The sequence below is a fragment of the Cricetulus griseus genome, chromosome 4 (assembly GCF_003668045.3).
Source record: "Cricetulus griseus strain 17A/GY chromosome 4, alternate assembly CriGri-PICRH-1.0, whole genome shotgun sequence".
Classification (NCBI taxonomy): domain Eukaryota; kingdom Metazoa; phylum Chordata; class Mammalia; order Rodentia; family Cricetidae; genus Cricetulus; species Cricetulus griseus.
In genome coordinates, this window is record NC_048597.1 from 17479182 (window position 1) to 17486003 (window position 6822).

Here is a 6822-nt window from a genome sequence, read left to right on the forward strand (position 1 = left end):
TTTTCATCTAAGATTTGTCTTGATGTCAACATACATCAGAATATCCATCTCCTTAGCATACAAACTTGCTTTTATCTTTAATAAATGGTAAATTTAGATGCACACCAAAGAATTGTTTTAAGATAAATTCTCTATGATTTCCTGCTAGTGATTATTTGTTTTGAGCATCTATTTTATACACCTGTGCACTTTACATACCTAGAATCACAAAACATTTTCTTAGGTGAAAAGGAATAGCAAGTGGAAATAGTTGATGAAATTTTGCTCTAACCATTCCTCCTCTTTTAAAATATTTTTCTATTTCATCTCCTATTTTGTTTGAGAATTTCATATTTTTACACAATGTGTTTTGATATATTTACTCCTTTCCATTCCTTCCTCCCCTATATATACCTCTGCTTTTTTATTCCAACTTCACTTGCTTGTTTTAAAAAAAATTATTTTCCTCCTTTTTTAATCCACCAAGTCCACTTGGTACTGCTTGTACATGCTTAGGTGCAGGGTCTTCTACTGGAAGACAGGCAGCCTCTTTGGGGCTACATCCCTGCTGAAAAATAAACCATTAGCCTGATGGCAGCTGGCAACTGCCAATAGCTCTCTGGCTAGGCATGGAACTTGAGGTTTAGATATTGCCTGGCCTGAGCCTGTGCAAGTTTTGTGCTTGCCGACACAACCACTGTGAGTTCATGTGAACAACTGTGCCATTATGTTTGCCAAATGCTATTTTGCTACAGGTGTCTACTACCTCTGGCCTTTACAGTCTTCCCACTCCCTCTTCCTCCATGTTCCCTAAGTCTTGGTGGAAGGGGATGTGATATACCTACCTGATCATTTAGGGCTGTGAGACTCTCTTTTTAAAAGTGGTTTAATGTAATTTACTTATTTATTTTATATCCTGGCCACAGCCTCCTCTCTTCCCTCTCCTACTACTCACTGCCCCCACCTCTTTTCTCCCCTCAATCCACTCCTCCTCTATATTTGCTCAGAAAGGGGCAGACCCTCATGGGCATCAGCAAGTAATAGTCTCTTATTCTCTGTATATTGACTGGCTGTGGGTCTCTGTATTAATAGCTAACTGTTGTAAAAGAGCCTTCTCTGGTAAGAGTTTGGAGATGTGCACTTAGCAGAATAATACGTTCATCTAGCAGAATAATAGTATTTGTTCCCCCATTACTGTTATGGTCTTTAAAGCCATGAGTTCTTGACCTCATTAACAGTATCAGGCAGGACTTCCACTTTGGAAGTGGGCCTTAACTTCCAAATGTTATTTGTATAACATTCATGTCTCTATTACATCAGTGAATGTATTTTGCAAGGCCAGTTATTATTGTAGCTGCAGTGTTTGAGCCTGTGTAAGAAGGTAGAATAAGAAGGCTTAGATTCAGTGGCAGATGGTAGGAAAGGGTATTAGAGGGAGTATAAGGAGAGATAATTATACTCCCAAACACTTGAAAATGATACATAGAAATTTATTACTGTAGGAGCTTCTTAAAATATATACATACAGGAACTTTATTTGGGCTTACCACATAATGAAGGAATAATGCTTCCCCAGACAACACAGAAGAGCAAATAAGAATCCCAGGGAAAGTATGGGTTATCTCTTTTTAAGTTGTCCATCAGTGGGGAACCCTAGGCACTCTCCCAAATATTATAGGCTCTTGCTCTTACTCTTGGTTTGCCTCTAGACTCAGATGGTAAGACGCTGTTGCTAAACATACCATACACTTGAATCAGAGGTCTTGGAGAAATCAGGCTGGCACCACCCTGGATGCTTCATTCTTGCTGGTTATCTTTTGTCACACTGGAAGGTACAATGCATCCTATTAGGGAAGCAACACACTCAATATTTGTATTTATTCTTTTTCTTTTTATTCATTTTGCTTTTATTGAAAATAGATACTTTTCTCATGTAATATATCCTGATGACAGTTGCCCTGCCTCTACTCCTCCCAGTTCCTCCCCAACTTCCCCTTCTATCTGGGTTCCATCCCTTTCTGCCTCTCATTAGAAAAGAACAGGCTTCTAAGAGATAACAACCAAACATGACAAAATATAGTAAGATAAAATAGAAACTATCATACCAAGGCTGGACAAAGCAACTGAAAAGAAGAGAAAGAGCCCCCATTCTTCCTCTTAAAACATTAGTCTGACTTGTTGTTGTAGTTGTTTTTTTTAAATCGGAGTGTGTTCTCTCAAATGTGAATTTAAAAACAAAACAAAACAACAACAAAAACTACTTCTCACATTAAGTCTTAGAAACAAGAAAGGCATAAGGAAAACAGAAAGAGGTGGGCAACAAACTCCAAAATTTTTGAAGCTTTACTCCTGCTCTTCCCTGCCTGGAGATGATGGCCTTCGTAGCTCAATTGCAGAACTCCTCTGTTGATGTTGACAGTTGTTACATATGTGAGAGGAATTCATCTTTCAAATACATAACCACAGCAGTGCCTCAAGGTTGTACCAATGAGGCAAACCATTGGTGAACAGATAACAGCTGACGAGGGAAATCAAGAATGTCAGAAGATATAATTAAAAAAAAATACCTCTTGTTTTTACTGGAGTAGCACCTACTGTCTTTCTCCCTTCCATTGGTGATATTCTTAACCTAACTTCCTGCACTATACTATCTTAGAAACAGTGGACAGGAACTATAAATATACTGGTACCTGAAAAAGTAGATACTTAAGAATAGATGATTCAGGACACTGAATTAACATGGTTCTTGGGGGGGGGGCTCGGTATTGAGAAAATCATTACAATATTCAAACTCCCACTGAGACACTTTCATGGAGCAGGAAGAAAGGCCATGTCATGAGAGGATAAAGGGGCTAACGTGGAATTCAAAGAGGATTTCCACACCGAGGCACCACTGTGAGCAGCTCTCCTCATAAAGAACACAGGCTGAAGAAAGAATTTCCTTCCTCATTTTTCCTTATCTCTATCAAGCAACTCTGTATTTTAGTGGGCATTACTATTTAAAGAGGGATGTAGTTTTGAGGCATCCTCAAGGTTCTCCCGTTATTCTTGGATAAATTGAAAAGATTGGGATGCAGCCCTGAGAACGTCAATCACTGATGGTACTTTTGATCTCTGAGAAGAATTTCAAGGGCTGAAAGTATTTGAGAACCCTTTCACACAAGTGTGAAAGTAGCTTTACAGGGTAATCTTTTCCAACAATTCAACTCTCTTTACAGTGGAAGCATGAAGTATGTTGGCAAACGTGACTCTTGTTAGACATTTTACTTTTAATGTTTAAGATCACTTGAGTAGTTGTCAATGTGATTTAAATGATGAAGGAAGCTGCTTATCTCTCTTAAGATGAGAATCTTGTGTTTGATTTTTTTTCCAGCAAACGTGGGGTTATAGATCCGACATAATTGACATAGCCAAGCCTCAGCTATCGGCTGTTACACTCTTAGTTTTAAAGTCACCAAGTCAAAAAAGAAGTACTTCTGTAATTTTATAGCAATTAAAGAATGCTATGTTACTTTCATGTACATCTACTTATACTTGAGGCATTTTGCAGGATATAATCAAAGAAAAGACACACTGTCTAAATTTTTGAATAAATTTAAATTTTAACTTCTATTTTATAATTTAGTTCTCAATACTGCCCCTCAGAACCTTATGAGTGAGCCCCATGTTTTTTAGTCTTACCTAAAAAACTTGAGTAAGGCTACTATAATTGGAAGGAACATAACCTTGAAAGATTCCTAGTGTGGTCTCATAAAGATAGAAATGAGAAGGGAATGGCAGTTGTAAATCTTATGGGTTTGGTTAGGGTCACATTTCTTTTGTTTTTTCTTTTGGTGCTTTTTTTTGTTTACTAGCTTCCATAAATATTCATTTTAGGTTATATCTGAGTTTTGGTTAGTTTCATGGTCAACTGGACACAAGATACAACTGTCTTGTCTGTTGCCAAACCTGTGGAGCATTTTCTTGATTAATGGTTACTATAGGATGGCTGTCCACCACTGGGCAGGTGGTTCTGGGAAGTACAAGAAAGGTTGCTGCAAACAAGTCTGGTGAGAAAGGCAGCAAACAGAACTCCTCCATGGTTTTTTACTCAGTTCCTGCCTCTATGTTCTTGCCTTAACTTCCCTTTGTGATGGATTATAAGTTACAAGGTAAAAATACTCTTTTCCTTTCAAAGTTGCTTTTGGTCATGCTGTTTTATCATAGAAATAGAAACCTGAATGGGACAGTAGATGAAACAGAATATTGATTATGCTAAATGAAATTGGTGTCCTAGAAGGAGGGAGACAGCATATTAAAAATGCAATAATGGAAATTAGCTAATGAAGGAACTATTTGCATTCTTCAGGAAGCATCCAGGGCTAATGATGACTTATGATGGAGAAGGTAATGGTTAGTAGTAATAGGATGGCTTTCTCACTCAAACCCAGTGGAATGAAGAAAGGGGACAGTTATCATGAGGCTATGAAATTCTAGCTAGAAGATACATAAATAATCTCCCAAGGAATGTCTTGTGGTTATTTTGCTATTTCTAATTAAGAAGAGGTCTGAGAAAATACTTTTAATTCCTTTTCCCTATTGTCTCTGATAGAAAGTTAATGCAGAGGAATTGAAATGGGATAACTACATCTATGAGGGCAGATTTTAGCTAGGGTAACACATTTAGGTAGAGAAATGATCTCCAGGAGGCAACCTAAACATATATAAAATGAGATGGAAGCTAGGAAGCAAAGGGCTTCAGTGACAGTTTTGGATAATTTCTGCTATTGGTAAAGTTTCTAAATGAGTGATTTATATAAGAGTAGAGTTTACTGACAAAATGGATAGTAATATCGAGAAGAAATTAACTTTTTATTTCAGTTCAACTTGAGCATAAAAATTTGTTTTGAGTTCTACATTGAAGACCTCTATAATTTCCCTAAGACACATAGTATTTTATTATTTATTTTTTGTGCATGTTTTGTGTGTGTGTGTGTGTGTGTGTGTGTGTGTGTGTGTGTGTGTGTGTGTGTGTGTGTGTGTTGGTTATTTGTAATACTCTTGTGTATTATCTAGAACATAGATTATCACATGGTTTTAATATTCCACTACTTTATATAATTTGCTAGGTGATTTTTTCTTCATCATACAAATTTATATAATGTGAAACTATAAAACCACAACCCTCCCTTTGTGATTTAAGCACTCTATAACTCACAGATAAGAAATAGCAATAGCTGTTTTCAGATGCAGATGACTAGAAAGATTTTTAATCTTCAAGTCTGTCTTGGAACTGTAGAGGCAATTATGAAGTGAGAAGTCAAAAGTGGATGGTCCAGAAAATGTAACACATGCTTTTAGAATATAGAAGAAACCATACAGAGCAGGAGCAGTAGCCAGCCTCAGGAAGGAGCATAAAAGGTCACAAATCATGACCACAATAATCAAGGTGTGAGAAGGGCTGGAGTGCTGTGAGTGTGGGTATCTAATAGTTCAATTGGACTACTTCAGAGTAGTGCTTATTAGTTAGCAATTCTAAAAGAGTCATTTGCAAACAAAGGCAGACTGCTAGCACTCAGCTGAGAGGGTAAGCAATGGGAGGAAGGATTGTAAAGTTGTTTTTAAGCTATCTTGGTTAGTGTTCTGTAGGCAACTCTTAAAAGAGAAAAACATTTAATTGGGGCTTGCTTATAGTTTCAGAGGTTTAGTCCATTGTCATCTTGGCAGAAATCAAGGTGGCAGGCAGGCAGGCAGGCATGATGCTATAGAATAGCTAAGAGCTCTATGTCCTGATCCACAGGAAACAAGAGGAGAGAGCCACTGGGACTGGTTTGGGCTTTTGAAACTCCAAAGCTCATCCCCAGTGACATACTTCCTCTAACAAGGCCTCACCTCTAAATACTTTCAAATAGTGCCAGTCACTGATGTCCAAGCATTCAAATATATGAGCCTTTGTGCTCATCTCTATTGAATGTATTCTTTTTTATTTTATTTTAATTTTTATTAGTTCAAATTAGGAACAAGCTTGCTTCACATGTCCATCTCTTCTCCCTCTCCTTCCCCTTCCCCAACCCCTCACCAGCCCCCCACTCCCTCCCATTCTTATCTCCCCAGGGAGGATAGGACCCTCCACGGGGCTCCCCAAAATCCACAACATTATCCTGGGCCAGGCCTAGGCCCTCCCCCAGTGTCCAGGCCTAGAGAGCATCTCTTCACATGGGATGGCCTCTCAAAGTCCCTTCTTACACCAGGGAAAAATACTGATCCACTACTAGGGGCCCCATAGAGTGCTGAGGCCTCCTCGTTAACATCCATGTTCACGCGTCTGGATATTGCTTCTCGGCATTTTGGCTAAGATCAAGTGTAGTATCTATTCTTATCAGAATATATTCTTATTCAAACCACAACATAGACTTTTCCTTGAATCAGATGTTAGCAGATTAGGGCCTTCTATATGGGACAAAAAAGGTCTGCTCCAGGATATTCTTTAGAGAAGTGAATGAGAAATTGAATTAGCCCTATAGGTAGATACTCAATCATCCAAATAGAGTCATGGGCCTATTCTGTCAGCGATAGAACTTAAGCTGAGAGAGCTAATGGAGACATTCTAGAGGAGAGTAAAGGAGGCTGAAATGTTGAAGACAGTGATGGGCACATGTCTCTTCCTGCTCAGCATTGTGAAGTAGAAAATGATCAGAGGTTATGTTTTCCATTTAGGAAGACTGCACTTACTGTAGTAGCCCAGTTGATGGTATGGAATCTAATTAATTCTTTATGTATTGGACACATTTCCCTCATTGGTCCTTACTTCCTTGCTTATTTTCTTGGATGTTTCTGTGGAAAAATTCAAATGCTGAGAATTCA

At 38.3% G+C, this 6822-nt stretch overlaps 1 pseudogene; it reads left to right on the forward strand.

Annotated features, from left to right (window-relative positions):
* Positions 1-6289: 6289 nt before the first annotated feature.
* Positions 6290-6410, forward strand: LOC113831404 (annotated as a pseudogene).
* Positions 6411-6822: the final 412 nt, after the last annotated feature.